This window comes from Vicugna pacos, chromosome 17 (assembly GCF_048564905.1).
Source record: "Vicugna pacos chromosome 17, VicPac4, whole genome shotgun sequence".
Taxonomy (NCBI): Eukaryota; Metazoa; Chordata; class Mammalia; order Artiodactyla; family Camelidae; genus Vicugna; species Vicugna pacos.
In genome coordinates this window covers 38,862,693-38,883,326 of record NC_133003.1, presented here as the reverse complement: position 1 = coordinate 38,883,326, position 20,634 = coordinate 38,862,693, and the positions used below count along the sequence as shown (strand labels likewise).

Below are 20,634 nucleotides of genomic sequence, written 5' to 3'. Positions count from 1 at the left end.
CTTGTTTCTATATGGAAAATATGAGCCTTTTTTTTTTTTTTTACATGGACCAGGTGTGGATTAGTTCACTGAACCTTTCACCCAGCCGTATTCCCACTTGTAATTCTTCTGAGGCATAGTTCAGCCAAGTCAAAGAAACATGTTATTAAAGGTGAGCTGAAAGGCATTTAAAAAATAAACAAACTGTTTTAAGATCCTAAATCAGTAACAGAATCTATATGCACAGACTTGAAAAGTACAAGAAAATGTGTTTCCATACCTTTGGGTTTGAGGCCAGATTCTTCTGCCTTCTTTGAACATCACCCCAAAGTCCTTTCTGGTTGTTGGCGGGACGAGCAGCTCACACTTGGGTTGCAGCTCTCCTGTAGCTAATGGTTTACCCTTCACTGAGGTAGGTGAGACCCCAATCTTAAATCTTGGATTCTCCAGCTAATATTGAGGGGGAAGAGTAAGTACTCTGATTTTATTTTAGCACTGCATTAAGTTTAAAGTCTGATGTATGTTCTCTGCTTTTTTCTAGCCTGTAGCATGGCACAGAACCAGACATTATTAACAACTTGTAGAGATGGCAGAAATGAGGCGTAGGATGTTTTCGATTTACTTAAGTTACATTATCCCTGGTTATAATAACAGCAGCTCTCATATCTTTATCACTCACTCTGTGCCAGGCACTTTTCTAAGCACTTTTTAATGTTAATGCATTTATTCCTCAAAAGCACATTATGTGCTATAATTCAGCCCATTTTATGGATGAGCACGCTGAGGGACAGAGAACTTCAGGACCTTGCCTGGGTTCCCCAGGCCAGTAAGCAGCTGAGTTTTGAACTCAGGGACTTGAATCTGTGCTTGGAAGGTCTGAACCATCGTAGACTCACCTCTACTGTGCAGTGCTGTTTTATATAATTGTGAGTTTTAACTGAGGCCATCCAAGGAAGTGTTGAGAAAAAAAGATACTCATTTTATACTCCCTGGGCCTTGCCACACTCTCCCCACCACCACCCAACCCTGCCATCGACATTTTTCTGTAATTAAGAAAAAATTTTTTTCTGTTCTCTTTTGGTTGTTTTTCCATTATAGCCTCTTCTTAGCCAAGGACTGGATATCATTTGCATCCTGGTGTGCTGCTTCTCCCTTGATTATCTTAAACTTTGATTGTGACTGTGGGATTGTGGAAAGACATTCTCCCACTTTTGAAGTAATTCCAAAAATCAGGAACAAAGGAGAGGAGGTTATCTAGGGTTTTTTTTTTAAAAACCCTTCCTGGCCTACCTTTTTACACGGTGGAAGAGCCAGAGTGGACACAGCGCCCCTTTCAGGAACTTACACTGAGCTGGTAAGAATCACCCCCACCCTTGCTGCTTTACATGACAGAAGAGGGAGCAACAGCTTCATCTAGTGCACTTTTTAGTAGCTTTGCTTCATTGAAGACCATATGCTGAGCTTGTCAAAGTCATCTGCCTGTTTCAGCCATTCTTGTTTTAGGAACGTTAACTTGCTGTATTGGGGAAGCAGCCTCACGTGCAAACAGCCATGCCAGGCTTCTACCAAATGTCCTTCCTCCTTTGTCAAGTTTGGGGGCATTCGGGGGAGCTTTATTGTCATAAGGATGAAAGGTTCCCTGGTATCAGTGCTAACATCCCTTTAGCATCCCGTATGAATCAGAAACCTCTCCAGCTAAGGAGCCGCCGAGGGGGTGAGCCCCAAAGAGTTCTAACTTATACTGGCATTTCTAAGTGTGTTTCTAGTGGGAGCTAGAGAGGCAGTGAGCTTTGGGAAAGCCTAGAGATGGGTCAAAGTTGAGTATAACAGGGAGCTGGGATCTGCAAATGTCTGAGATTTCAGGAAGAGAGGCATGGGAAAGGATATGGGATGAAAAGGAGCCAGGAAAAGTTGCCTCATCATTTGGCATTTCTCTGGTGGCTGAAAGGTAAGTTTCTACTTTTGGGTCACTTGCAAGCCCTGTGGGTACACGGCTGCCAAGTTTTGCAGTCTAAGGACCAATAAAGTCGGGGTATGGGTAATACTGGGAGAGGGTGATTTTCAGGGAGAGATTGCTGGGAGGTCTTCCCATCTCAAGTGACGATGTGAGTGGGTTCATCCTTGAGTGCCTTTCTCCCTGGGTCAACACGCCCACTGTAAAATTTAACTGTGCGGCCACTTTGAGGGTCTTTTCGAAGTGCAACCTGAGAGTTCGCCAGCGTACATGTAACAGTAGGAATAGAGGAGCTGGAATGAGATGTGGGCTTGTTTGTTTTCAATTTACATGCTGATTAGTGGTGTTCATTCCATATGCATTTATTGAACACCTACTGTGTGTAGCTATTACTGTTGTCTACAGAGAGACAGCACGTAAGACAGATGAAGTCCTTGCCTTCATGGAGTTTATATTCTGATATTTTGTCCCAAGCTGAAATGCACACACACAGTCAGGATTAATCTGACTGGTTTTATCTGAGGCCCAAACTTTCCCGGAAAAACCAAACAAAATGTTTCACCGCAGATTGGAGCCGCCGGGAGCCAGATGTGGCCATGGGAAGAATATCTTCGAGAGCCTGTCATCTGGCTCCAGCTGTGCTAAGCTAGGCCTGGTAGGCAGCCACGGGTTATGTCTGCCAACTGGTGGCCAGACACGACGGCAGGTTTAAACAATTAGCAGAATCCCTCACCCGGTGGTGGCTGGATTCGCTGTGTGTGTCCTAAGATTGCCGCGGCTAGCCGGACCAGGAGCCTCTGTGGTCCCCGGGCAGAAACACCCGCAGGGGAGTCAAAAAATCAGCCCCTTGAGAAAATAGCTGAGGCCTTCTTACCCTGTAACGTGGAGAGGGGTGCAGGGGAAAAACCATTGTCAGCAAGAAAACAGAAATAAACCAGACGTGGCCCCTGCTGAGCAAGTCTCAATTCCAACCAAGAGTACTTGCCTGGCCCTGCAGAAGAGCAGGGAGAAGCGTTGCCTGTGGGGCTCTCTCTTTCCCAGTTATTGTTGTTTTCAATTACGGCCTCTTTGTGAGAATCATTTATGATGACCTGTATTGATTTTACCCAGAGATTTCCATTAAAAGCCTTTTTTTTTTTTTTAAATTGAAGTATAGTCCGTTTACCATGTTGTGTTAATTTCTGGTGTACAGTGTAGTCATTAAAAGTCTTAATTCCCACCTTTGAAAGCAATTGGATACCTACTGAGGTGCCATAGCTTTTCAAATATCTATTATATCTGCCTGCCCAAAAAAGTATATACATAAATACAATGCTTCCACCTACCTGGTCTGGAAGATTTGTTGTAAGATGCAGAGTTCCGGGTTTATTGGAGCAGGCAGTCTTGGCCCTAAAAACGGGGATGTCATGATTTTGATCACCCATTGCCCAGTGAGTTCCTGATACCACAGTGGTTGCTCAGTAAATGTAGAATGAACCTAATTTAAAAAAAAAAAAATTCCAGTGGGCCTGCTGACTTTCAAGGGCAGTGATTAAAAATGAGTACAGTTACTTCAAATAATAAATGAGGGGAAACAACCTGCCATTTAGAGCAGAAAGAAAAAAAAGTAAAGGTTCTATTGGAATAATTTTAGGATTCTTTTTTCAGCTGTCCTCATCTAGTGTCTGATTATCTCAGAAAACACAAGATAGTGGAGATTAAGGTTTCGAAGGGAGATTCTTTTGAGCCTAAACAGATATCTCCATGTGGGGACATCTTTATCACAGTGGAGTTGTAGTGCTTTTTCAAAGAAGCCCTACTCTGAATAAGGCATAATGACAATGGAATTGTTTAAGTGGGGAGAAATTTTTTAAGATACTAGTTTATGTGTAAAAAAAAAATCAACTTTTGCATTCTTAAGTGCATTGTGTAAATTTGCCGTGCAGGAAACATAAGTGAAGCCATTTGGTTTTGTGGCATTGGTGTGGGCTGGCTAAGGGGGTGGGGGATAAAGTTGAGGCATTGATATAGTATGAGGAGAGACAGATGGTTGCATTACACATCTTTTGTGTTCTTGTTTGCTTCTCAAAGCAGTTGCAGAATTTGGCCCTTGGCGATATTTTCTTCGTGCTTGTATGTTCTGCTACGAATTTACTTTTGTCAGAGTACTTTGAAAGAAAAGCTTTGCTCTGAAAAAAAAAATTTTTTTTCTTTACTTATGTTATAAACTTGTGAAATCAACAGTTGTGTTCATAAAAATATTTTTTAATGTTAAGTATGTTAGTAAATAGCAGGGAGATCAGGTTTTCTGTTTCAACCATGTTTTATTTCAGTTCAGAGGAAGATTTGTGCAAAATTATGTACGTGGGATTGATGGTGGATGGAGAGATGGGGACAGATACACTGTTCTTCCAGGAGTAACGAGGCTTAATCTGATGAGAGATTTTAACTTTTCTTTGTTTGTATTTTAGCAGTTCATCAGGTTGTGGTTTACCTGTTGTGTTTTATCTACAAGTCAGACTTGGTGATATTTAAGTGGAAATGCTCTTGGGTTTGTTGGTGGGTTTTGTCTGTGTGGTTGGCATTTATTAGAACTGTTTATCACACCATCGTTGAAATTTATATTTATTTCCTACTAAAAGCAAATTATATTTTGCAGTCACCGGTGGCAAGGGATATGTAGGATGTTCTCACTGCATGTAAGAGATGATATTTTATCACTGAATACTTTTAATAAGGAATTGCTTTGGAGCTCCCCCCCCCACATGAAGCATGGTGGAATGCTTCAGAATAATTTAATGTCCTTTTCAGTTCCAGTTTCTCTCTCTCTCTCTCTTTTTTTCCCCTCTGCTCAAATGAAAGAAGAGCACAAAAATCCTTGGGCGACGGTTTATTCTTCTCTTGTGCACAGATTTCCAGTTTTAGTTGGAACCTGCAGTCCCTGATGAGAAAACAGGAAGCTTAGAGTCCTAACCTTTATTGAAATCTCAGCCTGGTTTAGTCACAAGTCTGAGGTAACTCCTTCCAATAATGAAGCCATTGTACGCATCATATCTGATCAGCTCTTGAAATGTTTTAGTAAGTCTATCTTACAACATTATAAGAAGATAATCAGCAGCCTTAGAAGGTCCCCATCTGGACTGTAGAGTTCTCTTACTGAAAGATGTTTTGCCTTTTTGAGATAGCTCTCGCGTTTCATCATCTGTTCTGCCGAGATGAAGTGCATATGAAAAGTCAGTGACTCTCAATCCATCTGTTGTTATTATTTTCCACTGATAATTGGCTTGAACAATGAAATGTCTGTGTCTGCAGCCTTTGAAACTGTACACCCTGTTTATTTCTGGAGGTCTCACTGCAACTCCTCCCCACCCCACTCCCCTCATCTTCCCCCCTGCATGCTCTCTCAGGCTTACAGCGAGTGGCGCTTGTGTGAGGATGACATCTTTGACTCTCTGCATCAGTATATGTCACTCAGCATCTAAGGCTCGCATACGGATTTTTGTCACAATCCCTGTGTCTTGTGCAGGTTGCTCTGGGATCCAGCACTCTGGCAGCAGAGGAGCTTAGCTAGGCCACAGTGCATGGCTCCCTTACCTGGATTGTCGTCTTTATTTCACTGTCCTCATTAAAATATTAATTTCGAGGACAGTATCTAATACCTATGGAATTAGATACTACCTATAATTGTATAATATATTCAGTTGCATCCAGGTTTGCACGATACAGAGCATGAATATTGGATTCCACTAACAGCATTTCCATTAGCTTGCTCAACCAGTATGAGATATAGATGAGCTGGGAAGCAGAACTACCCGCCAGAACTGCCAAAACAGTCATTAGAAGCTCCATTGGGATGGACCAAGGCTTTTTTCACAGTGATATACTGATTAAATTTTGTTCTATGGTTTATTTGCATCAAGGTTATCTCACTCTATAGAAGTGGGTTAGCTAACACCTGATCAGGAAGGTCACTGCAAGACAAAAGAGTGAACAGAATAGGCATCTTTAGTGTCTTTGGGAACCCCTCTTAAAGAACCCGTATTATTTTGTTGTAAATTTTTAAATTTTCTCTTCTCTCCATGTTAGGCCATAATGTATGTTTAGGATGGGCTTTTTTTGTTTGTGAAACATTTTTTTTTCAACTTTTCAGCAATATTCTTTTGCTTTGGGGGTAGAATGATATAGCCAGGAAACAGTGTGGTGGTAATAAAATAAAACTTGCTTTGGATATAGAAAGCCACCTTATTTCCCTTGGCTGGTGTAATTGTGGTACGTTCTCTGAGGCTGTGAAGGATCTGTAATCTACCCTTTTTCAGTCCAAGTACAAATGTAGACACATCTTACTGAATAGCAGTGCTGGGTTTGTCCCCAGAGTACTATGTGGTGTGAAAAGGAAGTAGGCGAACATAATCTTATTTATGTTTCAATCGAAATCACTTAATTCTGCCCAAGTTATTAAAAAATAATTAAGTTACTAAGACCAACATGTAGCTGGCACATACAGTAAGAGGTTAGAGGTGAGTGTGAGTTGACTCCATGAGCTGAGAACATGCAGCCGTGAATTCCCCGCGCCTGCGTTTTCCCTCTTGCTTAAATTCTTCGGTTCTAAGGACAGATTATGTTGAGGTATGGCATATTTTCTGCCAAAATGGAGAAAATTGTTGACTGTAATTATGTTATTTAATTGAAATTATAAGTGGCTGAGGCCACTCAGTTAAAAGCATTCTTTGTAATATACGGTTAATGTTTTTAAATGAGTGGTCAGGGATTGATGACATTTGAAAGGCAGGCATTTGGGATGTATTTTTGGAAGACTCAAATTGTTTTTCTTAAATCATTAGTGAACTGAGGAGTGGAAAGTGACACTTTTTTAAAATTTATTTTCTTTGGTTAGATATGCATGAATATTATGTGAGTATATGTACACATGTATATGCACATACATATATGTGTGTGTATATATTTTATAGGTACAGACTCAGAAGGATCAGTTTATAATGTGGGTACAGACTTTTTTTTTGTAGGTACAGACTCAGAAGGATCAGTTTATAATGTGGCAAAGCAGAGAAACAAAAGATACACTTCTGACCTTAAATTGTGGCCAAAAAACGTGATTGTTTAAAACTCTCATTGAATATTAGAGGTCTAAATGCAAGCTCCAGTAAAAGTCCGCTGCTGGGTCTTATGCCAAGTTCTTTTTGGAGTAGCTAAAGATACAACAATAGCGTTTATATTCCTCCCCCCTCCCCCCAGACTTCCCCCCTTCCCAGGAGTGAGTTCTTAATTACTAATGAATGCAATTCATTTTAATTGTTATTATAGCAACACAACATTTAACTGTCTCCTGTTTAGTCCTTGTCCCCTGGAACAGGCAGTGTCTCCTGTCACAGAGAGGACAGGTAGAAGGCACAGCGGGCGTCTGATTGAGCCAGTTATTCATTTGCTGAGTGTTTGTGTTTATGCAAAGGGGCCTCTTCCTGCATATTTAATCTAGAGTAAGGCAGTGGCTTTTGTTGTGTTTAGCCCACATACCTTCAGTCCTCCCTCACACTGCCGCCAGCCCGGGAGCCCTGAGAGCCCGCAGGCTTCCAAGCGCCTGTAGTTTCTCCCTTACAAACTCTCAACTTTCTTCCGTTGTGTGAAAATTGCCTCTGCCGGCCCCAAAGCTTTCCTTCCTCACCATGAACCGGTAAGTGTGTGCGAAACCAAGGCTGTTACTTTTGTTTCATTTTACAAATGTTGAGAGGCTACTTTGTTGCTCTTCTGATCCTGGTTCCTGGGGCCGTTGTCAGTTGCCGGCTGCCTTGAAATGGACAAGTACAGGTGCCTCTCAGGAAATGTGGCTGAATTTTCAACTGGCAGAGAGAGGCTCTTGGGAACTGGGGGAAAGAAAACAGAGAGAGAGAGAGGGAGAGAGGGAGACGGAGAGAGAAAAAACAGCTTTATTATTCTTTGTCCTAACAAATCCTGTTTTGTAACTATCTTGGAGATAATGCTGCCATTGTTTGCTAAAAGCCTTCAAACAGTGTTGCGAGACCGAACTGTAAGAAAACAGTGAAACTCTGCTGCTGTATTGTCTATCCCCGGGCCAGGGTCCTCCCCGAAGGTCTGTGCCGGAATAGGAAGGGTTTTCTTCAGTGGAAATCGAATCGTCTCTTCATTGATATTAATAGCACACTAGAGATGTTGGCCATGATGCTCAGAGAGGCGGTCGGGAGGGAAGGAAATCTGATCTTGCTGGGGGGAAGATGACAGCCTCTTGGCCCCACAGTGGAGGAGACATCCATCCAGGCTTAGCCAGCATAATGGCATCCTGGCTTAACTGTTTGCTCTAGGAATTTTAATCTTGAGCTGTTTGTTTTACTATCTAGGGTCTTGCTATTTTTTGCTCCTGTCACTGTCTGTAGAAAGCACCACATTCAGAGTCTAGTCCAGTCTTTTTAAAAAGTGAATTAAAAGAAGACTTAGAGAAATTGATGCACTGTGCACTTTGATTATTCTGGGGTGTGATGTTAGAAATTACGTTATAATTTCAAAAATGAATTGCTACCATTGGAAAGGATGAGCTAACCAAGGAAGATAGGTCCTGTGTAAAAATATTTCAGGGACTAGGAATTGTGTCCAGGGTCTGAAAGGAGTTTTCATTACCAGTTAACTGTTGCCTCTGTTTGAGTAACTCTTTTCAACAGAAGAGTGTGCTGTTCCCCCACAGGTTGGAAACTGAGAATTTAAATAAAATTTCATCAATCTTATTAAAATATGTAGGGACTTGGGTCTTCTTAGGTACAAATCAGTCTAGAGACTTGAAGCATTTATTAACAGTGAGGCTGCTGAAGGTTTTTAATAATAAAATTACAAATACCCTATCTCATTGTAAGTATATGACTTTTATACTGGGTTTTTAAGAGGAAAAATACCTTTTTTTTTTTTTTGGTGAGGAAAAGTAACTCTGTCAGAGCACCTTCTGTGATTAGCGCTATTGTATTCTTAAATTTTGATTGATAGAGATAATAGTTTTCACTTAAAAATACAGACAGGTACTTTAACTTTCCATGACAATAGCTATTTGCATTTCTTTTATCTTTTTGTTTAACATTTGTGGGGGTTGGGATGGATTTGATTATTAACTCTTATTGCACACACTCAAGGTAAATCTAAAACAAAGGCTTTGTTAGAGCTTCAAAGCGAAAACAGCAAATATTGTTTTTAGGTTTCAACATTTAAAGCCTGCTAAAGGATACCTATAAAATATTTTCACATGACCATGACCAGGGTTTTACTTTCCTTGCAGGTAAGAGAGAGAGTGTGTTTTTTTTTTTCCCCCAAAAGAGAAGGGCTGGTGTGGAGTAGCTGAAGGCTGCCAGCCTGAACTCATCTCACGGGCAAGCCTCGGCCAGGGTTGCCTGCACCACGTGGCTTGCTTTATTTAGAGTATTTTCAATTTTTCTTACTAGAATGGACCCCAATGTTAGGTCCTCTGATTTGGTGAGGGTCCCAGAGTGTGGGGAAGAAAGGAAGGAAGTAAAATGTTTCTTGCCGCAATAGGAGGAGACTTTGGGGAGTGATGCTTCACAGCAGTAGGCTTTTTGATAGAGAAAAGTAAAATAAATGTGGTAACTGTAAACCGGCAAACCTGGGTGATGGTGAAGGTCGCCTCTGGTCCCAGAGATGTGTACTCCACAAGAGTTTTCTTTTTCTTTCTATTTTACTTCCTTTTCCTTTTCCCCCTGGTTTCTTCTCCCTGTTTCTTTACTTCTTTTCTTTTTTTTTTCTTTTAATCTCATTTCCTTCCCTCCCTCCTTCCTTTTTCTTTTTGTAAACCTGACTCAATATTTGAAGTTATTAGAGCAGAGAAAAGAAAAAGAAAAAAAAAAGCACTTTGGGGTTGATTTCTAAGTGGATTTTCTTGTCTTGAGGGTAAGAAAATGAAGTGACCCTTGTGTTACCATTTTTTGGCTAGTTGAGTTTGTGTTGAGATACTCTGGTTTTCTAAAACATCTTTGAGAAACAATCCAGAAAAGCCCACATGAGTGAAGATTCACAGGTTAAGGAGACAACAGTCTCTTGGAAATTGGTCCATTTAGACTGTTTTTTTTTCCCCTCAAATGAAATACATGTTATTTGATGGGCATATTGGGGCAGATGGGAATGAGAGAAGGGTTCCTCTGGCCAGAGATGAACTCTTAACTGCCACCTTCTTCGTGGCACGGGAGAGACTTGCATCATCCTTGCATCCCTAGTGATGCTGACACACAGTAGGTTCTCATCCAGCATTTGTGGGACTGAAAGGTGAGTTGAGTTCTGTTGACCCTCCTTCACAGTCTCCTTTGTAATTGTACAGGATGAACTATAATGCTGAAATCCCCATGCAAATCATTTCCTTGAGCTGCCATGAAAGATGAGGGAGAAATACTTTTAAGCGGAAAAAATAGAGCACATATTGTTCATTTTCAGTCTTGTGAAATGAAATCATACCTCCACGTTTACCTGGAACTCTGTTCCAACAAGGTTATACCAAATGGCACTATGTATTATTTATCGCACGGATTAAAGTAGGGGCAAAATATGCTCACAGAAGGTATGAAATTGAAGCCCCTTAGTAACCTAAGGGGTCTGCAAAGTAAAATTCCTAATGAGGGGTAGAGGAGAGTTGAGAAGTACATAAAGTTTCTTAAACTAGGATTCTCAGCTGAAGATTAGTGTCTTGGTCAAGGTCTTCATGGTCATCAAATAGCTTCAGGTAAATAACACTATCGCAAACAATAGTTACAAGGCCACACACAGAACAGTTTCCAGTGTTCACAGGATCTTGATTTGTATACAAAATGACATAAAGGAAAAAAAGTAATTTCTATTTACTTTGTCCCTAGCTCACTTTTAAAACCTGAAGTCAATAGGACACATAAGAAAGAGAGAAAAAGAAAAAGAAGAATGCAATTCATATGATGACAGCATTTAAAAAAAAAAAAAAGAAGACAAGTGGGCTGGAGGGGGAATATATTTCTTTTATCTTTTTTTCTTTTTAACTTAAAAGCTTTACAGAATGATTGAATTTTAGTTTTGGCGCTTGTGCTGCTAGTAAACATGCAGATAAATAGTTGATACATTTGATAAGTCCAAGTGTCTTTTGTCTTTTGTTTTTTGTTTTTAATAGCAAGTATGGTTTTAGAAACAGAAGTTTTATGTTTTGGGAAAAATGAAATGCAGATTTTTCTCCGAGTTGTTGATTTCTGATTCTTCTAGGCTAGTAATGATGCAGACTCAGGCCGCAGTCCTACTCTCTAATTTTCTTGTCTGTTATATTGACACATTTCATTTAATTTAGCATGATGGCAAACAGCTGTTGAACTATTAATCTTTTCTCAGCAAAGCTGGAAAAATATCTTTTAGATTACTTTGCTAATGTATACTAAAAACTAAAATCAACAGAAAGAAATTAATGAGTGGTCAAATGTACATATGCATTAAAATTTATGGAACTTCAAAATGGAGGAAAATATGGTTTGTATCCCACTGCCAGTTTTTTTAATGTATTAAGTAAAGATTAAGTGTAGCCAGCTTTGTATTGCTTTAGTAATTGTAAGTTGGAAGGTCAATTGTATGATATTGTTACTATTAATTTTTTTTTCCCTCTAGAGAGAAATTACACTGGTAAAATCTGTGAGGGAGAACCAGCTTCTATTTTTGCTCTGTGTTCACTTACATACAGTTCTTTGTAGATAGGTGAGTAGAGAAACAGACCCAGTACTTACCTGGAAATGTTGGACAGGTTTGAATATAATACTAGAGATAACTTTATTCAGAGTAGGCATTTTCAGGAGTTTTTTTTTTTAATTCAATTTTAATAAGGGTCTAATTGTTTGCCAGGCCTAAATGATCTTTGCAGTGCAATCTTATCTGTAGTGCAAAGTCTGATACTACCTGACTGCCAAACACAGAAAAATAGAGGCAGTTTAATAGATAAACATGAAAATTAGGTTAGCGTGCACACGTTGGAGAACATCTCCAGCAAAAAGGGGGCAGAACGGTTCTTGCCTTGAAATTGACTAGGGTCTGCCAGAGTTAAGTTACTCTCCATTTAAGGTTGGCTGAGTGATGGAGATGGAAGTTTCTGTTGTGTAAGATGATTGTCCTGTCTCCCGTTTAATGAGCTCTTCTTATTTGTGTGGGGCGGGACTGCTTTGTAGATTTCAGCATTACCTTGGGGACCGACTGTCACTGCTCTGTTTTCTTATCGCCATTTGCCCTCTAACAGAGTTCTCACCACTGGAGAAACCAATCCTGGGGACTCACATCAGCAGTAAAGCACACGATGTGACACAATTTTCATTTTCAATTTGAATTGTTTTGTGTAAAAACAAAAAGGTTTGGGGCAGGGTTGCAAAATAGTGATTTTAAGTCCTGGAACTAGGGTTTTCCCCCACCCAAATGGTGAACATTTATGGTGAAAACCTCCAGTTTCCTCTTACAGTAAACATGAAAATTATGATTTCACTCAGAGCCTGCATTTTTTTCCAGTCTTAATGGCAAGAATCTGCATACACTTGCTTGTGGAAATGTCATAAATTGGCCTCAGATCAATTCCTCAAAGAGAGTACACACCAAAGTACCACTTTCAAATTTTTAGCCTGAATGAGATAAGATTTAACTCTTCTCAATGATGTTTGCCTTTCCACATTCAGGGCCAGCAGGCGAGGGGTGAGCAGGGAAGTAGTCTGTCTGAAATTAAAACCACTTCATTACATATTGTTCTGAAGAGTGAGCAAAAGGATATTAAGATTTTAGTAAAATGATGATATGACTTCACCATCTTACAAAAAATTTATGAGCCATTTGGTCAATGGATGTGGAATGAATCCTGGATCCTGTTGGTAACTTGATCTAAATTAATAAACAAATGTTTTTCTTTTCACTTGTGCCATATGTTGATCCCAGTTACATGGGCAGAAAGAGGCAGTTTGTAATGTTTCTTAAAGGATTATACACTATTTTGCATAAGGGAGTTTGCAGATGCAGGAGTAGATGTGGGATAAAGCATGTTTCTTGCTTTCTTTGTGTTTCAGGAAGCTTGATTTCAATTGTTTATTTCATCTGCCGGGAACTATTTTTATTGAACTTAGTGCATCTGGTGGATATATGCTAAGTGGAAAACACTGAGTGAACAGCTATTACCAACCAATGAAAACCCACCCCTCATTGAAAACTGGTGCTTTTATCCGTTTTGAAAGGTCCAGAGTGGCATAAAGCATCTTGTCTACAAGAACTAACTCTCTTCTGAAGAGGGGGAAAAGATAAGCTTTTGCTTTAATGAAATTAGAGATATTGTGGATGTTAACCAAATAGGGGCACGGTTCTGTAGCAGTCTGGTTTCCAAAAACAAAAGACTGTGACTCACGTGTTATTCCACATGAAAATAAATTGATGGACGAAACGAAAAAAACCTCATAGGCAACATGTGAAATGTTTCACCTCCACTTTTTCCATTTAAGTTGTTTCTGTTGTCTTGAAGAGCTCAAAGGCATGTATGTGGTCCAGTTAAGCAGAGGTCTTGGGACTTGTTTTTATTGAGTCTGAGAGTCATTTGCCATTGAATAGAATTGAGTTCTTTGGTGGTTTTTCTTGCATCTCTTCCAGGCAAATAGGTGGGTGCTGCTTTGTCTTGACATTCAGATTTTGATGTTCTCTTTTGTTTTCAGGGTAAGAAGTGACCTTTTGAGGTGACTCTAACTGAAGATTGCTTTACAGAAGCCAAAAAAGGTAAATGCAAATCTGATTAGTGGAATTACATCTAGGGCTCTGTCTACCACCTTCTCAGTGTCTTAATCAACTTCTTTTCGGACCTACATAATTATCAGATATGCGTGTATTTATTTGTGTGTGAGTGTGTATGTAGCATATTTTTGGAGGTCTTTAAAGGAAAGATTGCCCTTAAGGAATAGTTTAGATGGTCACATATTCCCCCCTGACATATTATCAGACTTTTTCCTGTTTGCGGAAGCTGAACTTTGTTTTGGGGGGGGGGGTTGTTGATTTGGTAGGTTTAAAGTTAGAAAGGAATATTCACATCACAGAAGTGGTGATTCATAAAATTCACTTGCTGTGAACAGGAGTAACGCATGTCAGTGTTCTGTGCTGAAGTGGTGTCATCCGACGGGTGTTCATCTGGCGGCTTTAGAATCACCTCCTTTCAGAAATTAACAGTCAGGCGCCATAGCCACATGCCGTGTTGATGTAACTGCCGCCATGTGGCGTGGGGCATGTTCCTGTGATGTCAGCGCTCTGCTGCCTCGTTCTCTTGACCTTGCTTGAAAATCAAATGAGTCCTTGATTTTAAAATTAGAAGTTTTCAGAGAGACTAATGTAGCTTGATGAATGAAAGCTAAATTAAATTTTCTCACTCACTTTTGGGAAGGGGGATAAGAAAGCACTCTGGTTAAAATGGTTATGGATGCTAAGCATTTTTTTTTGATTGCCAAAGTATCGTTCTGGTGAGGGCTGTGGTCACTTCACCTGTGTTAATCTTGCAGGTCATTTTTACATCTAATGTTTCTCAAGTAGAGAGCAGCTTCATTTTATTTTTGAATCTTGGCCAGTGATATTTTCTATTTGATATAGTAGATTGTGCCTGTTTTAAAACAGGTTACTTGCTGGTCTGGTTGCACAAAGCCTTTGCTCAGCTCTTACCAAATTAAAGTTTATGAGTTTGTAAGATACAGGCTTCTTTTTAGTTGAGCAAGGTTTTTAGTGAAAATTTCGTAATGTGAAGATTCTTAGATCAGTTTTTCGTCTCACCCAGGGCTTGGGCAATTCTAGAAGGCGTAAAGGGAGGGATTTGTTTTTCTACTTAGACTTTGGCACGTTTGATTCGAACCAAACAGTCCAACCTGTTGTACTTCACCGTCTTTGTTGTTTAAATTAAAGCATGTGGAAAGCACCTGATTGTCCTCCAAAGAGGACAGTACCTTTCAGATATTCCAGTATAGAAAGGATTGATTTTAACCAGTAGTTGGGCTAATCAGGTCAAGCTTTGCATGACTTTCGGCAAATTGCTTCCCAGTTTTTCAGTCTTAGTCTATTTCAGGAGTCTGCAGCCTTTTTCTTCAAAGGCCCATTCAGTCAGTGCTGTCTGTTCTGTGGGGCATTCTGTCTCTGCCACAGCTACTCAGCCGTGCATTGTGTCTCCTGGTCTCTGTGATTCCTGCGAGATCTCAGTCCGAGATGTCCCTTGTGCAGAGCCTTGCCAGGTGTTTAACTCTCCTGAGTTTCTGGTCAAGCTAAAAATTATGATTAAACGAAGCTGAAAAAGTGGTTCAAAAGATGAAGTATTCACCTTGAGAGTTGCCTTATCCCTACAGTTCCAAAAAAGGGGCTTCATTAGTAGATTTCACTGTTTTCTTTGGAATCATCTGTAAGTATAGATTATTTTCCTTCTGACTTGATGTCTTCACAATGTCCATGCTTATACCCATGACCTGAAAATGGACACGTTTGAATTTGTGTGGTTATTTCTCCTAATTGTATGATGTTGTTCAACGTTAAAAGTGTTGTCAGTCAAGGGAAATTTTGGGGGAAAAAATTTTCTAGGAATTTGTCTTTTGTGTTGACCAAGAGAGAGAGTCCATGAGGAGAAAAAATGCTTTTTTTTTTTATCATTACCATCAAGGACAATGGTGTATTGTGTTACACAGTATCCTGCAAATCAGAAGCCCCTTGTCAAATTTTAGGAACATAGAAAAATTTTGTCTTCTGATGCCTCCTTTTGTAAAAGAAAGGAAACTGATCAACAAGTGTGTGTGATTTTTCTTTTCATCTTGACTGCCAGGAATCTCAGAGGAAGAGTTTTTGCTGAACCTTAGTAATTGTTTACAACTTCACTTTTTGTTGTTGATACTGTATTTTTAAGTAAACTTCTTTTTTTCTACTCCCAATTAACATTTTATTATTTAAATGGTTTTCTTCTACAATGTCAATTCCATTTGTGTTTTGACTTTTCAAATTTCTTTATAAATCAGGTATAAAGACAAGTAATAAATTACATGTACTTTTTTAGCTTTTAACAAGCTCAGGGATCCTTCAAAACCAAGCCTCATGTATCGTGGTCTCTTATATGTAAAGAAAAAAATTTGTTAAAAATATAAAATCTAAAGAAATGTGTAAAATGGATAGAATGTTCAGTGTTTCTTCCCAGTGAATAAACCTTAAAGAGATCGTGCTCTCCAGCGATGGTTAAGAAACGGCACCATCTTCCACATGACAAGAATTATGTGTAGATTTTAGATGCCAGGAGCTCCTCAGTAAATGCCATGCTCAACTTTGAAATCTGGGAATCATTAGCAATTAGCATAAAAGCAAATCAATGTGTGTGCATTGGCACTATGGGAACAACTGGTTGTGTGCATAAAAGTGGCTAGGCAAATTCAGAAAAGCAGATGAAGCCATGTTTCAAATTTAGATTCAAAGGCCTGAGGATTCATAAATCCCAGTCATCCTGCTTGGTGGTGATGTAACAGTGTCTTCCAAGTAGGTCTGAGCACTTTTTCAAAATGGGTCGGTTGCTGGCATTCCTGAGCAGTAGCTGGCCGTTATGATAATCCCCGCTTAACAAACTAGGAAAGTGGTCACTCAATGATTAGTAACTTATCCAAGGTCATCTAGAAGGTGAAGAGTGGAGCTAAGAAGATAGTTGCTCTGGTCACAGTTATATTGATGTCTCTGTATCTTGTCTGCTTTGGTTTGGTGGTTTAATAAAGGTTTGTAGGTCATTTTCTCCCTGCTTCTCTGGCCATTTGCAATTTACCCACATACATTCTTGCTTAAAACTCAAATCCAATTTGTGAAATTCATTGTCTTGAATTCAATTCTGAATGGCACTGGGAGTAAATGATGATAATCATTAAGCCCACGTAGATTACAATTAAACGGTTATGTTTAAACTTCATCTTCAAGCTTCATTTTTTGTATTGGTTCAGTTTTATAGTCAACTCATTTATGAGAAAGTTTAAAAAAAATGAAAAGAAAGTGTGATTGTTTCAATTTTTCTTCCACCTCCAATTTGAGGGTTTTTTTTTTAAAGATTAAGGAGTCATAAGGCATGTTTAGAGACTTCACTCATTGTGTCTTTCATATTACAGATTATTTCTTGGTTACAAATAATGTTAAAAATAGCTATCCAGCCATTTAAAATATATTCATTGGTTCTTTGGAAAGTGTATATTTATGTGGTTTGAATGTTTACTTAATGACAACAATATTCTGAGTTAAATCCATTCAAAATGACCTCTTTATAACATTCAGCTTTTGAATTACTTGGGTATGAATTCATGAAGTTGTTATGAAAACACTGGAAAAGAGTGTCTTCACTGAGTTACCAGCTGACCACATTGGATGGAATGGCTAATCAGTCACTTTACTTAAGCACTGAATTCCATTCTGCCCCCATCCCATTCACACTCATATACCCATGCTGGGGTTGTAACAGTCATAGTAAAGACAAGGCTGATGTAGTATGAAGCCCCTGACATACAATGTCTTAAATAACATAGAAATTTTACTTCCCTCTCTCGTCTAACAATCTCACCAGTCTAGCTTGACTGGGTGGGTTCTTTCTCTTTTATACTCTCCTTCTTTGAGGCTTTGTCCTTACCTATATGGTGGAAATACAGTAAAATCCAAGGCAAGCAATTTTCTTTGAAGCAAATGAGTTAAAAATTATACACATCACATCCATTGATATTTAATGGGTACAATCATGATGACTTGGTCACAAGAAGCTGCCATGGCTGCCTGGAAATAGCTCTACTTGGGTGGCTGAGCGCGTAGGTGAAGTGGAGAACAGATTTCAGGGGTTAGGATACCAACAACTTGATTGGCTGAATTGGCCAAATCCAGTAATTTTATTCATTCGTTCATCCATTCGTATATACAAATGTGCAGACTTCATACATGTGTACATTCGTTCCCACTGCAGGTATTTATTGATGATTATGTGCTAGGATCATAGCACAACATTGGAAGGACACTGTCTCTGTCCTCTTAGAGTTTATATTGTAAAAGGGAAGACAGACATTATGAATGGTGATGCTGACTGGTGGTAGGAAGGGTAGTATTGGTCGCTATGAGGAAGTGTTTGTTAACAGGGAGACTGGGTGTCAGGTATTTATGTATTTTAGCATTATGGGAGAGCTATATGATTAACTTGATTTTCTGGTATTTTTCATGCCAGTGTTGTGAATGTTATTAGGTGTGTTAATTTTTGTCGGTAGGTTTATTGAGAGATAATTGACACACAAGACAATTGACTCATTTAAAGTGAACTGATCAATGCTTTTTAGTGTAGGCACTGTTTTTCACCATCATCACAATCTGGTTTTAGAATATTTTTATGAGACAGGACCGCATACCCATGAGCAGTTACTCCCCTCAACCCATCCCCTGGCAAAAACTAGTCTGCTTCCTGTCTGTAGAGTTTACCTGTTCTAGATGTTTCACATAAATGGAATCATACAGTATGTGGTCTTTTGTGACCGACTTCTTTCCCTTTGCGTAATTTTTTCAAGGTTCATTCAGAGCATTTAAAATTTTAGCTGTCTTACAGCTCGGAGTCCTTATTCCTAAATCCAACAAAATGATGGTCTGAAATATTCTCACAGGGGTTGGAATTGGGGGGGAAATGACTGTTTTCACATTGTTTATATTTCCCTAGAAATAGACGGGGCCTCCCAACAGTTAAACTTCAGAATTTAAATGTTTGCATTTTAAGTTGGCTGTTTTTAAACATTGTTAACCATAATGCTAAACTAAGTTACTCTGTAAACAAGAGCTGTCTCTCTTGAATGTTAGTTTCAGAGAAAAAATTTTTTTAAATATTGATTTCCAGAGAAATATGCTCAATAGAGTTCGTTTTCAAGCAGAAGTCACTTGTTGAAACGTACATGAAGGCATATTTTGTAGTAAAGACAATATTTGCAGCAATCATCAAGGAGCCATATTTTGCACAGCGAACAATCAAAAATACAAATAACAAATGGTTTTATTCATCTTTCAAAACGACATTGTTGCTTTTCCATCTGCCAAGGGTGCAAATACCCTGACTGCTCACCTTGAGCATCTTAGGAAGTTCTCAGCTTAGGTGACGACCGAACAGCTAACGGAGACGTAGGAAGTATTGCCCTTCTTTGGCAATTGAAGAGCCTCGCGAGGAAATCCGTAGCTTAACTGTACACATGCAGACTCTGATTAGGGTAGCACATCTATGATAACCTGAATTGCATACCTTCTCGTACCTAGTAATACTCAGGACCTTAAAGAAGCAAATGGTATATCAGTGGTAGAATCCTTATTCTGAGTCTTCTGCCCAGGGCTGAGTCTGGTTTTGAAGTTTATGCTGTCTTTTCAGAAGGCTTTGGTGAGTGCGACCTCACCCGTGGAAACTGAAGATTCATCATAAAAGTTTGCCGTTCTCTGTCCTTGATCAGAACCATTGTACTTCCGTGGCCTTCCATGGGGTGGGAGTTGAGGGGAGAAAGAAAAAAAATGAAAAACTTGAAGTCTTTCTGCTCTATTCACATGCACTTTTTTTTTTAATTGAAGTATAGACAGTTTACAGTGTTAATTTCTGGTGTACAGCATAGTGATTCAGTTATTTAAATCACCATATTCCTTTTCATATTTTCCATTATAGGCTATTACAAGGTATTGAATACAGTTCCCTGTGCTCGAAAGATGCACTCTTTTTGAAGTGTGGAAATCATGCAAATTTTCCCTTGAATCTTGTGTATGAGCATGGATATGGTATATAATTAAAGGTAATTAGGTGTTTTGTTAATTATCTGACAGTGCAGTGAGTTATTTAAAATTACTTTTTAATTAGAAAAAAAATCTTGCATCATTGGATGGACGGTCATGATTTCAGTTCAGGGATGGGCAGGATCTTCAGTTCCTCACACTTTCCTCCAGGCTTCTTTTTTTCTAGAAGCTTCTTTCTCTATCAGAGGACCCTGAGCAGGCCCTGAAGGCCAGGGGAAGTGTCCTGCAATCCCTTCACTACTGATTACATAAAGTTTACTGAGAGCAGTGATTTTCACAGTGCACGTAGGGACCCATTCATGGGTCAGGCAATCAATTCAGTGGGCTGTGCCCAAGAAGTTTTTCAAAAACAGAGTATGCAATAAAGTAGAATAAAATAGAGTAGACGAGACCTCCACTGTTCAATATTGAAATCACTGGCCACATACAGCTATTGAACCCTTGAAATGTGGCTAGCCCAAATTTACGTGCAGTAAGTGTAAAATCCACAAAGCGCTTCAAAGGCTTTGTATGGAAAAAAGGATGTGAAATATTTGAATAATTATTCTTCATTGATTGCACCATAAAATGATCATAGTTTAGCTGTATTGGATTAAGTGCAATAAATTATTAAAATTAACTTCAGTGGTTTCTTTGGACTTTTTTCAGTGTGGTTATAATTACATATGTGGCAGGTGTTGTATTTCTCTTGGACAGCTTTGCTCAAGATGACGTGGAGTATAGCAGTGAATGACAGGAGCAAGGCCTCTGCTTGTGGCTCTCAGGGTGCAGTGCAGACAGGTAGGGAAACATAATAAGTAAGGATGAGGTGATAGGTGCTGTGGAAACAATGGAGGAGGGTAAAGGAGGTTAAACAGCTGGAGGAAAGGGGTTGCAACTGTAAATAGGATAAGTCTAAACGAAGCACAGGCATTTGA

At 39.3% G+C, this 20,634-nt stretch overlaps 1 protein-coding gene across 13 annotated transcripts in view; it reads left to right on the top strand.

The window, feature by feature from the left end:
* The window catches only part of FOXP1 (forkhead box P1), a 560,221-nt gene that overhangs the window by 234,464 nt on the left and 305,123 nt on the right, over positions 1–20,634 (top strand). For 11 of the 13 annotated variants that reach the window (XM_072941702.1, XM_072941700.1, XM_072941694.1 and 8 more), the window contains one exon: positions 13,609–13,669. The exons of 1 other annotated variant lie outside the window; for it this stretch is intronic. The gene's annotated coding sequence lies outside the window, so the exon portion shown is untranslated. Of the gene's footprint in view, positions 1–7,580; positions 7,602–13,608; positions 13,670–20,634 lie in introns of those variants that run through there. One more of the 13 variants, XM_072941697.1, reaches the window with a different exon arrangement.